Source organism: Vulpes vulpes, chromosome 7, assembly GCF_048418805.1.
Source record: "Vulpes vulpes isolate BD-2025 chromosome 7, VulVul3, whole genome shotgun sequence".
NCBI classification, from domain to species: Eukaryota; Metazoa; Chordata; class Mammalia; order Carnivora; family Canidae; genus Vulpes; species Vulpes vulpes.
The window spans coordinates 69862637-69877903 of NC_132786.1; the positions used below are offsets into that span (position 1 = coordinate 69862637).

Genomic DNA, 15267 nt, shown 5'->3' on the forward strand with positions numbered 1-15267 from the left:
CGCGCCCTCGCCGCGCCCCGGCAGCGGCCCGACCGGGCGAGCATGGGCGGCGCGGAGTGACGGCGCCGCGCCCGCTCGGCACCAAGGACACTCGGCCCGCGGGTGGGGACGGCGGGGGCAGCCGCGCCGCCGCAGCCGCAGCCCCGAGAGCCGCCGCCGCCGCCCGCGCCCCGGCCCGGCCCGGCCCCGCCGGTGGAGGCAGCGGCGCCCGCATCGCATCCGCGCGCGACCTCTTCGTTGGAGCCCCCGCCCCGCTCGGGCGCCGCCGGGGGAGCTGCCCGGCCCCGCAGGCTGCGACCCCCTGCGCCCGCCGTGCCCGCCCCGGGTCCCGCGCCTCGGCGGGCGTCTGTCCGCGCGGGGCCGGGCCGGGCTCCTCCGCAGTGTGGCTGCGGCGCTCCCGCTGAAGGAGGCGGACGCGGCGCCTGCAGGTAAGGAGCCGGCGGGGATGCGCGGCCCGGGCCAGCCCGCCGCACGCACACACCCGCGCGCACACGCGGCCACACACTGGCCCTCGCCGCGCACACGCACCTGCCCACGTCCCGCCTGGACGCCCGCCCGGTGCGGCGCGGCCCGACCGAGGGGGCATCTCCCCTGTGCCCTCTCCGCCGGGGATCCGGACCCCCAGCTGTGCCGCCCAGGACCCCGGGGTGGGATGCGGCGTACGGCCCCCCCCCACCGCGGGGGCCGAGGGAGCGATCTCTCAGTGCCCCCCCCCCCCCGGGCATCCCAGCCGCTTCCAAGCCGGGAGCGAGGGGCCTGGGGGAGACCCGCCCGGCGCATCTCCGCTCCGAGGCCGCTGGACGCGCTGGGGGTTCAGCGGGAGACGGACCCACGGACGCTCGGGCAGACGTTGGCAGAGCGGGTCGGCCCCGCGCGGGGGGGGGGGGCACCGCGGCCGACGGGCTGCGGCTCTGCGGGCGGTGCGGGTGGACCGGGCCCTGCGCCTCCCCAGTAAGAGGCAGCACACGCCGTGCCGAGGCGCCGCACCGCTTCCCCGCGAATGCGCCGGGATTTCAGGCAGGAAGGGGCTTCAGCGTCGCATACGGGGTGTCGCTGGTCCAGGGAGGGTGCGTGGGCTCCGGGTCCTCCAGCAAGACGTACGACCTACTGGCCTCTGCAATCCCTCGGCACCAGCAGGCCCAGGACCCAGGGACACGGGCTCGGGTGCCCTCTTCGCCTCTCGACCCTTCCCTCTCCGCCGGGCGGGGAAGCGGGGGCTGCTTTGCCTGTGCCTCTGGCTTACACCTGCCACCCGCCTTCGGAGGTGTGTGTCTGAGAAACCGACCGGGAAGGGGTCGGGAGCAGGCTGTAGCGCTGGAAGGCACGAGGGTGGCCTCTCCCGTCACTCCCTCGGCAATGCCCCCCATAAGGGGACCAGGCATCCTTGGGCTTGCCAGTGTTCCCCAGAGCCAGGCTGCTCCCGACAGGGTAGGAACCACTCTCCAGAAGCCCGAGGGTCAAGGTTCTGTCTCCCCGAAGCTTCTCCTTTCCTTTTCGTGCCGACTGAGATTGCACAGGCTGCTCATTTTTCAAACTTTTTCTGGTGGAGGTAGGAGGTGGTTGGAGCTCCAGAAGGGCTTTTTGGCGGTTTCCATTTGGGGGTCAAAGAGCATTTCATTTGGGCTCAGTTGTTGTAGGGGGAAGGACGTGAGATCCAAGTAAAACATTATTTTGCAGTTGCATGTAAATAGAGCAGGGTCCTGTGTTTCCCCATAGCTGTCCCTTTTGGGGGTAGCTTGTCGGGCAGCCTGGCAAGAGATGGGATGAACTTGTACCCTTTATGCGAGATCATGTGTTCAGAGTGTCCTACAAACTCCCCAGTGGGAAAAATATGTTGGGAGTCTTCCAGAACATGAGGAGAAAGGAGTCAACATCCTTTCGAACAAGGGGCCTCAGTGTTGGGCACAAGATTTGGTTGATGCTGGAAATCCTGAAGATGGGTGCTGAAATAAAGGGCTCTCTCCCGCACCCCCATCTCTGCTGTTTTCAAACTTTGCCAGCTCCCGCAAAGGTCTCAGCCAGGCTGGGGAGGAGAACAGCAGACGCCCCTGGGGGCAGATTGTATTCCTGCTGTGTGCTGTGTGAACTGCCCTTTGATTGATTGGAAAGGGTAGATGGAATACAGCAAAGCTCTCCCAGTGGGGAGAACCCAGTAGGGGGAAGGAACATCATTTTCTTTTTTTTAAGAATGGTGTGTGTGTACACACACGCAGGTATATGCGTGGTTTCTCAGAGAGCCTAGCCCAATGTGTTCGGCTCGTCCAGTGTGTGACAGCAAGACCCACCGCTGGAACTGAATCATTTCCCGGCAGAACTGGATCATTCCCACACGCATGCCCTCTGAGTGCGTGGACAGGGAGGTCCCGCGTATGCGTAGAGGAGCACATGGTTTTCAAAAGAAATAGTGAGCTCCGGCACCAGTGGGTGGCTCCCAGGTAAACATTCTCTCCCGAGACCTCCAAGAGGCAAAAGATGGTGTGCAGAGCTTCCCGAACCGTCTGCCTATCTTCGGCCCAGACCTCTTGCTCCCTTCCCTGCTTCCCCCCACCCCTCCCGTCTTGTAGCCTTAGGATCCATCATTTTAATGCAAAGCCAGCAGTCATCATGCTAGTTATAACCTAAACATTTTTAAACATGGGTTCAAAAAAATCCCCACACTTTCTGCACTTAGCATTAGGTACCAATTTGGTTTCTAGGGCAAAGCAGGCATTAATTAACATCTGTGTAAAGCTGGGTGTACATCATCTAATTTTTTCCTGGCTCTCTTGCTGAGCCCTGGAGCATGTCACGTTGTCACACTCTCTCTACCACCCCTCTGTGGCGTTCCTTTTAAGTTCTCTAGGGTCTTCGCATGCGGAAGGGAGTCATACCAGAGAAGCTGGAACCCTGAGTGCTTCTTTTCAGCAGCCCCTCGCTGCTGCAAGGCTGAGCTCTAGGGGCTCCTTGGAGAGCGTGGGCTGCCCAGGGGTGCTATTCCTTCAGGCCCAATCTGGTGTTCACTTGCAGGCTCGCCTCTGTCCTCCCCCAGCCTGGTCCTGGATGCCCTCCCACCCCGATGCTCCGGCAAACATTTCCACATTTCCAGAGGAATCTGAGGCCGCCAACTTGTTTCCTTTCTGCTCTGCGCCTCTCCGTGGCTGCTGCTGCTGCTCCCTGCAGACCGGGGGAGGGGGGGGATCTGCGAGGCAGAGTCTGCCTACACTGGGCCTCCTGATCCTGATAATCACAATGAGGGCTGCCGGGAATCGGGAATCGGGAATAGAGTGGGGGCTTTCTAGGGAGGCAACAGTCCTGAAGTGGGGAGAGAGCTGAGGGGGCGGGCTGATGAACTGCTCTTAGCTCCTAGTTATCACCAGGCTTGGATGCAAAGAAACAGGCGGCCAATCTCTGTCCTCCCAGCTGGCTAGAGGGCATTTCTCAGCGCGTCTCCCCATGCTTACTAGGAGAAGGCACCGTGCAGACAATGCCACCTGAGAGACCTGTTGGAGTGGCTCCGTGATGGGCGGGGATGGCCCTCCGGAAAACCAGCCCGTGATCCACGCTGTGCTTAGTCTGTGCGACAGATGTGCCCTTCTCTTTTAGGCTCCGCTGGCCTCTTCTTGTCTGTGTCCAGCGGCCGGCGACGTGAAGCTGGTTCAGATCCTGGGGCAGCAGAACAGGGCTCATTTCCTTGCCCTGATGCCCCCCTTCCTGCTTCCCTTTCCCCCCACAACTGGCTCATTCACCTCTTAGCTTTGTGTGCACATCCGACAGCGCGTTCGCCCTCAAATTTGTGGCACTCCAAGAAATCAATATAACATGAATTTAACGACAGCTGGATGATTAAGTGTTATTTATATTTAAGAGCGGCATTCTAAAAAGACGTCGCGCTAATAAATCAAACGGCTGTTGGGGAGATGCACATGATTAGGGTAATTGCCCTATAGGCTCCACTGAGCAATGCTTGGCCCATGCAGACACTACCTTTTTGGAAGCTGCCCCCTGCCCCCTCCTGCTGCTCCTGACCCTGACCTCCCACCCCATCCCCACCATCCCCCCCCCCACTTATTCACTCTTGCCTCTCTCCTCACTGTCCAGGCTGGAGCATCCCAGTTGTGGCAGGCAGGTGGAGTCGAGTCAGGGACACAGAAGGGGGATCTGCTACTAAGTGTTAGGAGATGGGTCTTAAAAGTGAAGGCAGGCAGGAGGTTCTGATTCCCAGAGCAGAGGCCTTGTTCCAGAAGGACGAGGTGGCTTCTCTGCTTGATATGAGGCAGCCTGGGAGAAAAGCTTCCTGAGTCCCTGCAGGAGTCTGTGCCAGCCCCCCAGACCCCTGTCCTTACGATCATGTGGCATCACCCTCCCCAGGGAAGAGGCTGTGTGGACATTAGTATTTGCCCTTGTGAAAATAGCAGAAGGGAAAGGAATGATCATCAGTGATGATGGTGGTGGCTAATATTTATTCAGCACTGACTTGGAGGAGCCATCATTTAAGTGGTTTATACAGGTTGGCCCATCTCCTCCACGAAACTACCCAGAGAGGCAGGAACTGAGTTATTCCCCCCCATTTCCTGCATGAGCAAACCGAGGTGCCTGAGGTTAAGGACTTTGTCCAGGATCATACAGTTGGTGGGTGGTGGAGCCACCTCTCAACCCTAAGCACACTGACCTCGGTCCTTCTCGCTGAGCTGTCTGCCTCCGTAGGAGACCTGTGAGGAGCGTGTTGCCACCCTGGGGAGGTTTGTGGGAGAGTATGCTGAGGGCGCAGAGAATATGTGGTTTCTTCCTGGGACAAGTCTGTGACCCTGGGTGAAGCTATTTATTCTTCCACTCTCGATTTCCCCATTCATCAAGTGGGACGGCCTTATCTCTGACTGTTGGTGAGTTGTGAAATTGCACGGATCGTTCTAGCAGAGTGCTCAGTTTCTGAGGGTGACTCTTGCCTCTTTTGGCAACTCCCATTTCTCCCTGGGAAAAACTAAGGAGGAGTGAATGAGTGCAGCCCTCACCTGTGCTTTTGACTCTATGCAGCTCTGAGTCTTGTGCTGGTGGGCATCCAGTTGTCTCTAGTAAGGGCTTCAAATTTGCTGATGGTGTACAAATACCACTCTCTCATTTAATCCTTCAAAGCATCCAGCAGGGTGGGGGACTGTTTATTCTCATTTTGATTGCGTAGGGATGGAGAGGGAATGCCTGAGGCTCCAGGACACTACATGGCGGATGGTCTCTTCACTCTTGGGCAAGGATGCCCGTGGTAGGGACTTTTCGGTTCACTCATTCATGAGCCCTAGAGTTCTAGATTTTGGAAGCTGGAGAATCTTGGAAAGCCAGGGAAGGAATCTTGGCCTGTGGGCATCAGGTCACACTGGGCGCCTGGGCCATATAATAGTGGGAGCAGAGATTCACTGGAGGTTGGTGCCAATGGCTGCGTGTGGGGAAAGTCATCCTGTGCACTTAGTGTGAGTGGAATACTTTGTTAGGAATGTCTTCCAGGTCCTGAGAGGTGGGGGCTGGGAGGCCCTGATGGAGCCTGTAGACCTGGCTTGGTGCTCTCCCATCCTGAAGCCAAGCCTCAGTTGCCTGACTTGGTCTCTCTAGCCTCACCTTAACATTTTAGGGAATAGCCACAGGTGATACTCTTGCAGTTAGTTGTTTGGTTAGTTTTTCCCTCCAAAGATAAACTTTTAGCCTTCACTTTCTTTGGCTTCTTCTCTACGCCTCGAGGTGAGCAGAAGTTTCTGCTTTGTCACCTCCCATCTGGAGCAACAGTAGGCGTGGCTGGAACTGGCGTCCCTGGAGTCGTGCTTGGACCTGCATCAACAGGTGCATGTGATTTCTTCGGCTCCCTCTCCTTGCCAGCTGAGCTTGACTCGCCCTCTCCCTCGCCACGATGCCTTCTCCACGAACCAGGATTCACAACAGCAAATTGGATTTTGGAATGTTTTGTCACTCCAACACAAAAACAGATCACTAGCTAAGAGGACGTCACCTCTGCAGTCAATGCGCTGAATGTAGACCCATGGAATCAATTCTGAGGTCTTCTGGGGAAGAGTATTTTCATTAGGAAGCATGTGGAGAGAAGCAGTAGAGGAGGGCAGGCGTGTACTGGGTCCCTACGAGAGGAAAGCCATGGCAGTTCAAAGGCTTTCCTGGTCTTTGCTCAATATCAGCTTTATGTCTCTCATTCTCATTGCACTTGTCCCAGATGAGCACAGCTGGATTTGCCTCCTGGTGGTGTGAGGTCTGGAGCTGGAGGCCCAACAAACCGTTCCTTGGCTTTGGCCCAGAGGACAAGAGGGAAAGTAAGAAGAGCAGAGTTGGCTGTTTCCCCTCTTATGGCGGGAGGAGACAATGAGAGGAGAACATGTCAGGGCTGCAGCCACCAGGAAGTGTCGTTGAACTGACCTACGTAGAGTGTCAGCTAACCTTGCAGACAGAGCTACAGTTCTTTTTCTCCCTCTCCATCTCAGATCTGCTTCCTGAAGGTAAACCTAAAATAGAGCAGCGTCTCCCAAAGTATATTCTGTGGGAGTGAATAGGTATTGCATACGCAAAAGTTACCACGGCCAAAGTTGGGGAAACCCTGAGTGTGTAAAGCAGAGCTAGAGTTCCTTGTTGCAGGGCTTCTCAGAGCCTTTAAACATACTAACTTGGATAGTAAAACCACCATTGGCAGATATACTGGGTAGCGGCCCTGAGAATCCATGGAAAAAGGCTGACCTAAGACTAAGCATTTTATTTTGCTATTCTTAACTGAATAAAGGGATGGATTCCATGGATCCTACAATGAACATTTCAACAGAGCATTCATGCTATAGACACTAAGAACTGGGTTCTGGTGATTAAGTGGATACTAGGGTTTCAAGCAGAATTTTGCCAGATGAGCAGATAGTCGAACTCCAGGCCCAGTGTTTGCCCCTTGTCCTCCCAAGATGGCAGGGAGGTTCTTAGGCAGGAGTGAGGTCCAGACAGGTGTATATTTTCTCAGGTTCCTCAATGGTTCTGGTATGTTTCCCTGGTTAAAAACCACTGGTGTTGTGGGAAAAGTTCGGTTTTAGAGGCACATAGATGTAGCTCTGTCACTTACCAGCTAGGGGGTCTTGGGAAAAATCACCTTATGCTTCAGGATCACCAGTGATAAAATGAGGGGCTTGGTCCAGATTGGTGATTGTAAACATTTTATTTTATTTTAAAAGATTTTATTTATTTATTCGAGAGAGAGAAAGAGAGAGAGAGAGAGAGAGAGAGAGAGAGAGAGGCATAGACCCAGGCAGAGGGAGAAGCAGGCTCCATGCAGGGAGCCCGATGTGGGACTTGATCCCAGGTCTCCAGGATCACGTCCTGTGCCAAAGGCAGGCGCTCAACCGTTGAGCCACCCAGGTGGCCCTGTAAACATATTTTAATATGTATGTGGTGGAGTTCTTTATTCAGATGAAATTTTACATGAGATTCTAACACACAGGACAGATGCAAGAAGGACTGTTCTGCTCGAAGCTATGGAAGGGCCCAGAGCCTTGCACTTTTGGTTTGTCTGACCCTCACCCCTGGTTTTGGCCTGGCCTCCCTGGAAAACAGAGGCTGAGGCAAAAGCTGATGTGGGAACACTTTGTTGAGGGGGGAAATCCCAGAGCAGCAAGGAAAAAGGGGGGAGATGTAGGGAAGGAACAGAAATGACAAATGTACAAAGAATGCATCACCGAGCCAGCTAGAGAGTCCTGTGGAAGCACAACAGGTGGCTCATTACCTAGAGAAGCCTGATGGGAACACAGTCTCAGAAGGGTCTGGAGGGCAGGCACAGTCAGCACTGTGCTGGGCCCTTCTTGTGAGCTGCAGCCCCTTGGGCACCAGTCCCCCCTTGAGGCAGGGACTCCCACCCACTTTGGGGTTGTGATGCTTGCGCAAACCAGAGCTGTCCATGGTCAGGCCCATAGGCTGGGGCTTCTGGGGCTCCTCTCACCATGGGCCTCCTGGAGCCTGGCCTTTGCCTGGAAGGAAGAAAGCTTTCGAGAACCTTAGGAGTCGTGTGAGGTGTTCCTGAGGCCACTCAGGCTAGAAGTGCGACAACTGGCTGAAGACACAGCATTGGGGGTGAGGGTGGGGTTTCAGGGAAGACCTGGGTGGCAACATAAATTGGGGGTCTGGGCTACTTGTTTCCATATAAGAAACATATCATATCTTTAGAATAGAATCAGCTAGAACAGACTGCTCCAGTGAGGCATCATTCAGCCCTCAGAAGTCATGACCCCATGGCCACGATGGCCGTCCACACAGTGTAAGCCTCCAGTAGGAGCTGCATTAAGAACAGGTTCCAGTTAGGTCTCAAGAGGCTTTCCTGACATTTAGAGCTTATTCGCCAAAGGAGTGCCTTCCACACGGCCATGTGTGGATACCTCAGAAACTTCTGTGTGTCGGCTGAGGGGCATAGCTGCTTGGAAGCTGCGGTCAGAGGCAACCGACCTCTGCCTTTCTCTTGGTTTTAAGAAATATTGTAAATATTGAAATCTAAGACAAAAAGGGGGCATTTTTGCATAAAATACTTTGTATAAGTCATCACATCCAGCCAGCACCCCTTCCTTTTTACAACTCCTGTGTTTTGAAGCCCCTCCAGGGTCAGGTGGAGCAAAGGAATGATGGTTGGGCTGTGCTTGTGACCTCTTTCCCCGCTCTCTTCACCATTAGATACTGACCCCTGTCTTTCTTCCCTAAATGCACTTGCCTCTAACCGCTGATTGATGTGAGCCAACTCACTGACTTCGAGACATGTGTCTGCATTAGCATGTCTGCCTGAGATTTCTGGCTCCCGAGGGTCAGGCCCAGCCTCTGGTTGAAGTGTCTCTTGTGTAATCAGAACTTAATTCATACTTTTAAATAATGGTAAAGAAGCTGCTGCTAGCAGTAGTGATGATGACAATAGCATTGAAATTGTTTATTTCCTTACGTCTATAGACGAGAGGTACCAATTCTTACTTTTCTTGTGTACTTGGTGCTCCACCTAGGGCCTATCATACTGGAAGCAATCAATAAATATTTGCTGAGTAAATAGAATGAATAAATGGAGCAGGAGAAGGGGGAGATGAATGGCCTATAAAGACAGAACTAGAGGCTGGTGAACCAGCTGCTATGGCGAGTGCCTGCTCTCTGGCAGGGGCAGGGTTGACCCACATCAGGGCAGGTGGCTATTACAAAGGGTAAGACAAACGAGGACGAACGAGTGCTGGCCAAACCCATCAGTCACCGTAGAGCGTCCTGGGTTCTGGTGGTTCAGGGGCAGGTGGTCTATTGACATTGACACACATGGAATCGAACTCTTGCTTTCCATGTAAAACCCATTGTGGTTTTAGGTGCCAGGAGTTTGGGAGGGATGACCAGACTGCACTTCCCAAATCATTCCAAAGACTAGTTCCTCCATGGAAAAAAACATCTGTGGCCAAGTAAGCCTTACAAACACCTGATGCTCTGTCCTCCTCTTGGAGATTCGAGATGTACATTAAAGGCATAGGAGTCCCGCTGTAGACACACCTGTTCAGTTATTCTTAGCCAACCGTTTTTCAGCTTATTTGGTGGTAGGTATTTAAGCCAATCAACAACTCCTGGAATAGTGCCTTGCACCATCCCCCTCCCTGGCCTGGCGGCCCCTCCCCCTCCTTAGCAGGGGCAGGCTAAGGGGCCGGGTGCTCTCCCTTCCTCCCATGCACCCTCATGCCCATTTGCACAGCTGCCCAGGTGCCCCCAGTAGTGAGGGTGGGCGTCACAGGGAGGGGGTAGCGGGGCCAGTCCCTGTATTTATTTAAAAAGTGATGATGTAATATATTGGGGTTGGGGGAGGTCCCATTGCCTTGGGCCTCATCTTAGCATTTCAGGGGCTGGGGGAGCCTGGGGCTGGGGAGACCAGGGGCCTAGCCCCACAGAGTGAGGACAATGTGACCCCCCCCCTCTCCCCTTTGCGGCTTCCTTACTCAGTGATTGGAGTGGAGAGGTGATTCCGCCTCTCCTCTTCCCTCCTCTCCTCTGCTCCACCTTGGGTGTAAGCGACAGGAAGAAATAATAATAATTTAAGATTCACAAACAAAACAAAACAAAACAAAACAGTGTTGGACAGAAAGCATTTGGGGGAGATGCTGGCCTTCAAGTGAGAGCTTTTGGGTTTGAGTTTGGTCTGGAGGGGAAGAAACAGGAGAATGAGTCTACCAAATTGTTACACGGGGGGACTTTTGAGGTCCAGCTTTCAGAGGGGCTGCCTTCTTCCACTCCTTGCCATTTGCTTTTGAGAATGTCAGAAATGGCTGTGAATTGTTATGAGATGTTGGTGACCATAGTGTCTTCAGATGCACATTTTCTAAAGAAACCGTTTTAAGGAGCTTGATTGTGGCTCCGACCGGTGTGTGGAAATGTTTTTGACAAGGAGCACTTTTCGGTCGCACATGATAGATCGAGATGGATGTTTGTATAACATGTGAGTAATGACATTTACCGTCTCCATATAGTTTTCTCGGCTACTTTTATCCAATAAGAGGAGAAATGTTCTGCATTAACAAAGAAGGCTTGAGTTATTAAGACATAGCTCCCTAAATTTTGGATAGTTGAAACAAAAAAATATTCTCTTAAGGAAGAAACTTTGCTACCCCAGAGAGGCTGAAGGTTTCTAATTAGACTATAAATCCATGGTTTCTACTGTTGTGTAGTGACCCAGAGAGCAGAGTTAGGCATTTCCCATGGGCAGCATTTCAGTGCCTGGCACTTATCTTACATAGGTAATGGTGTGTGTGTGTGTGTGTGTATGTGTGTGTGTTGGGGTGGGGGTGGGAGTGGGCTATCACCTCAATGATGTTTGGATTTGGATCACCTGGGGACACCAGGCGGGTGACCCACGTGCCCAACTACAAGGCTTCAGCCATGCTTTGCTCAAGCATGGTGCTCCTTTGCAAAGTGAATAACAGTTGCTAACACACACTTACTAACAAAATTCCCCTGACGCCCATTCATGAAGCATTGCACTGGTGATTCTATCAGCATTAAACTGTTTGGTGACTGAGTTGAGAATTATAGGAATCGGAGAAATGAATTAACAATAAATCAAGTCCCAGCTGAGTTCGAACCCAACTGCAGTGAGTTTTAAATTAAAAATATCTTGCTATGATGAAGCAGTTGTAAGTCAAGCACTGGAGCTCTGTCACTCTTGACTTTAGAGAAGTGTAGCAGTCACCCTTTGAAAGGAAAACCCTGGCAACAGCCTGTATTGATTCCCAGCCATGCTGGGAAATTGCCACTTCATTTCTTCTTCATAAACTGTTGGCTTTCATTTTTTTTTGAAAAGGAATCCTATTTGCGGGGACACGACAGAGCTCTAGGAACTGGGCAGGTGGGAGAGGGCTCAGGCCCAGGGTGTTCATTCACTGCATTCTCTTTGGTCCTTCTCAGGAGGAGCCATGCAGAAGGGGAATCTGGGTCTGCAGGTGTCATGTGATTTGTTTTCCTGCTCGGACCATATTTGATTCTTCTTTCTGGGGGATCTGTACAGAAAAACAACAAAGAGAACACTTCAAGGAAACTGCAAGACTGTCATGTTGCAGTGACAATTGCAGTGTAATAGGAAATCATTTATGTAAGTTACGGTGCCCTCTGAATGGAGCTTGTCAAAAATGTGGCTACAGCTTCTCAAGGCCTATTTTTTTCCTCTCCTGCAAAATAATCCTGAGGTTTTCATTTTCAGAGCAATTGAAGAAGTATTATGTGCCGGGCAGGGAATAGGGAGACCCAGCTTCTAATCCTAGGCCTGCTGACTCTCTTCCAGCGAGTTCCCTCTCTGGGCTAGGCCTCAATTTCTCTTCCTTTATAGCTAGAGTAAGCCCTTGCTGTTCCCGAGCTGAAGCTCAGGAGGCGAAGATGAAGGTGGCCATCTGTATTAAAGGACCAGGTGAGCAGCAGAAGATTGTATTCGCATGCAAGGTCAGAGAAAATCAGGAAGGAGAGAGAGTGAAGTCTAAGCTCTGGCCTCTCACCATTACACTCGAACCAGCTCCTGCGAGCTTGCTGAGCTGAGCTAATGAAAGCAACCTGCAGAGTCTGAAAGGAGGATGTACGTGCAAAAGCAGGAGACCAGGGGAGGGGATGGTTACTGCAGGAGTGCGGAGGCCCAGGAAGGAGGGGACACCTCATTCTAGTAGTAGTAGTTTAGGTCAGGACTATGCAGAAAGAAAAGGGGTTGTGATTTCTCTTGATGCTCACCTTTCACTTTGCTTTTTCTGTATATATTTACGTGTTTTAGTTGGAGAGGTAGATGTGATGTTAAGTAATGTTTACCCAACAAGTTGATTGATCAGGCAGGCAGTTCAGTCAATATTTACTGAATGCCTACTATGTGCTATGACTGTGCAAAAGCTTGGTTGTATGGAAGCAAAATGGTTTCCGTCGTTGGGGAGCTCACAGCTTGGTGTGGTCACAGCGCCCTTGTCTATCAATAATTTAAACCCAACATACAAGGGACATCTGTGTACACAGACGGCATCCTGAAAACATGCAAGATGGGGCACCCATCCAGTTATCAAAGGCAGGACATGGAGAAGGTGTCCTGGAGAAGGACGAGGGGTGCGTGGGATTGGCCGCATGAACCTATGAGGAAGAGGTACCAGGTACAGGAAGTAGCATGGTCAAGGCATGGGGGTGAACTCACACGGCACCGTCCCCCTGCAGTAGTGCAAGGCAGGGGTGGGAGGTGGGGCACGATGCAAACATGGGTGCAGCCTGGGCCAGCACCAGTGTCCTGTAGGCAGTGGCAAGGCCTTAGGGATTCTCAGGTAAGAGAAACAAGGTTTCCCTGGTAGAAAAATCACTGTGGGGGCAGCAAAGAGAAAGAATTGGAGGTGGAAGTGTGAGAGTAGTTATGGGGGCACAAGGGAGGGCTGATCAAAGGCAGTGGCAGAGGGGAGAAATGGACGAATCCGAGAGGCACATAGGAGTTTGAATTGACAGATGGGGTATGGCGGTGAGGCAGTAGGGAGCAAGCAAAGGGGGCTATGGGAGGCCTCGTAGGTGGGAGGTGACACCATTTCCAGACCCACACTTGGTTGAGGGGAAGTGGTGAGGAAGGAGGATGTGTTGTTTTCTGGACATGGTGGATTGAGATGCATATGGGACTTTGGGTATAATCGAGAAGGAGGCCAGCAGACATAGGACCCTTGTTCCCTGGCAGCTTCATCTCAGTGCCCCCATGTAGGGTGCTACTCACCCCAGTTTTATACTTGCTTTACTTGGGGATCTGCTGGAAGCTCGGTAAGGAAGCAAGAAGACACATATACATGGATTTTTGCATTTTCCAAGTGGTTCATGCTTCAAATTAAAGATACTCTCTGGCACTTTTTGCATGAGATTGTTCTGAAAACCCCCAGGTCCTCACTTTGCCATGGGAGATCTCCACTCGTTTCCAGTGGGAAAACAGTCGTACCTGGAGGCTGAGTCCTACACAAAATATTACCAAGCAAGCTCAGGATAAAGGCAGAATTTGGGTGATGGAGAATGACTAGGCCTTTGTGCTGGGCAACACTGGTTCCCTTTCTTGGGGTGTGCACCTCATTTTTAATGTGTACACACTCGAAACAGCAGGAGCTGCTACAATGAGCTCCACCAGGAGCAGAGATGGCAATGAAAATTTTGACCTACTGTCAAATAAATAAAATCTTAACAAATAAAGGAAAATGCTGACTTTGCCCTTCAGAAATCATGTCTTGTCTGTCTGCACATCGGAGCGGTCTGTACGGGTCCGGCCCACAGGTGGAAAGGTTTTGCTTGGCCCAAAGAATGTACAGTTGGTTCACTTGGTTCATGAGAAGCAGTGCTGTTATTCGGATGCTGTTAGATGTGGCGGCCCCTCTCTGGGGAGCCACAGATTCCACTCCCCGTCGTCACACCTTTGCCTCACACATTTGTGGTGAAGGTACCTGAATTAAAATACCAGCAGCCTAGTACCTAGTGGCTACTCCAGCCGCGATGCTGGCCCCTCCCTCCAACACACAGTGGAGAAAATGAGCTGAGGTATCAGCGTGGAGCACTTTGCATTCTACGGGGAAGTTCTGTGATTCTGGAGCCTTACTCATCACAGCAGATGCAGAAGGGGCTGGTGGTGAACACGTTAGTCTCTCGGTGCTCTATCAGCATGTTTGTACTATGGAAACTTTAGAACACAGGCCATTTAGTTTGAGCAGAGTGTGGAGAGAAAATACGCAACTCCTTCAACCCTACCCAGACCCTTTCAACCCCCTGCCTCTGCCCCGGCTCCTCTGTGCTGCTGTGGAAGGCCTCCAGGCTTGTGGGGAAGATGAAGTAGTGGTCCCCGGACGGGATGCGGTGTCCAAGTAGCATGGACACAGTTTCCACTGGGCCTGCAAAATAGGAACTCGGAGCTTCCAGCCCCAAAGAGTGTCTTCAACTGCAAATTGGCAGCTTGGTTTCAAGTGAAACTGCATCTCCTCTCTTCTCCGGATGGCTCCTTGGTGTCTCAGAGCTGCTAATAAAAGTGGCTGGTGGACTCTGATAGGGAATGGGAATGGGACCCGGGTAGGTAGTTTGAGCTCTAACCTTCCGAGGGCCCCACAGAGAGGACGGGCTTTCTGCGCTTCCCTCCTCCTGCCCCGGCGGCCAGCCATCCTGCATTTTGTTGGCTCCACTCAGTACAGAATAGATTCACATAGCTGCACTTTCTGTCTCGGGGAACTCGGCAGTTTCCCCCAGTTTATCTGGTGGCAACTTATTTCCCTAGTAGGGGGCAGAGAGCTGGGCCTGGAGTCCTAAGAAGGGAAATGATCTAACCACATTGATCTGTGGTTGGGACCAAAATAAAGTTGTTGACACCACTCTGGGCTGTGCTTGTGGCCAGTGGCCGATGCCAATGGAGGAGGGGGCCGTGTTCAGGAATGGGGAGCCAAGTCCTCTCAAAGGCTGCCCCAGAGCCTGAGAGACAAAGGTAGGGGACCCCCACTGCTTCTCCTTTTGGATTTTGCTGTAGAGACTCCCCAAGCTGCCTACTGCTTATCAGATGTCCTCCAAGCAGCTTGCTCAGAGGAGAAGATCTAAGACAGGTGCAGACACTCGAGGTGCTGACAGAGTGCATAGTGTCAAATTGGCTGTTGACAGCCCAGGGCTGGGTGGTGGGGGAGGTGGGAGAGAGCAAGCCTTGCCAAACCCAGGACTAACTTCATGAAGAAGTGGCCGCAACTCAATCTCATCTTCATTCCTCCCTCCCTGAGTTGATGCCAGCAAGACCGAATGCTTCCTGGCAAATACTTTATAAGTAGA

General features: G+C 52.6%; 1 protein-coding gene across 1 annotated transcript in view; it reads left to right on the plus strand.

The window, feature by feature from the left end:
• The first annotated feature begins 294 nt into the window (after positions 1–294).
• The window catches only part of PLXNA4 (plexin A4), a 427871-nt gene continuing 412898 nt past the window's right edge, over positions 295–15267 (plus strand). The window contains exon 1 of the mRNA XM_072764009.1: positions 295–428. The gene's annotated coding sequence lies outside the window, so the exon portion shown is untranslated. The remainder of the gene's footprint in view (positions 429–15267) is intronic.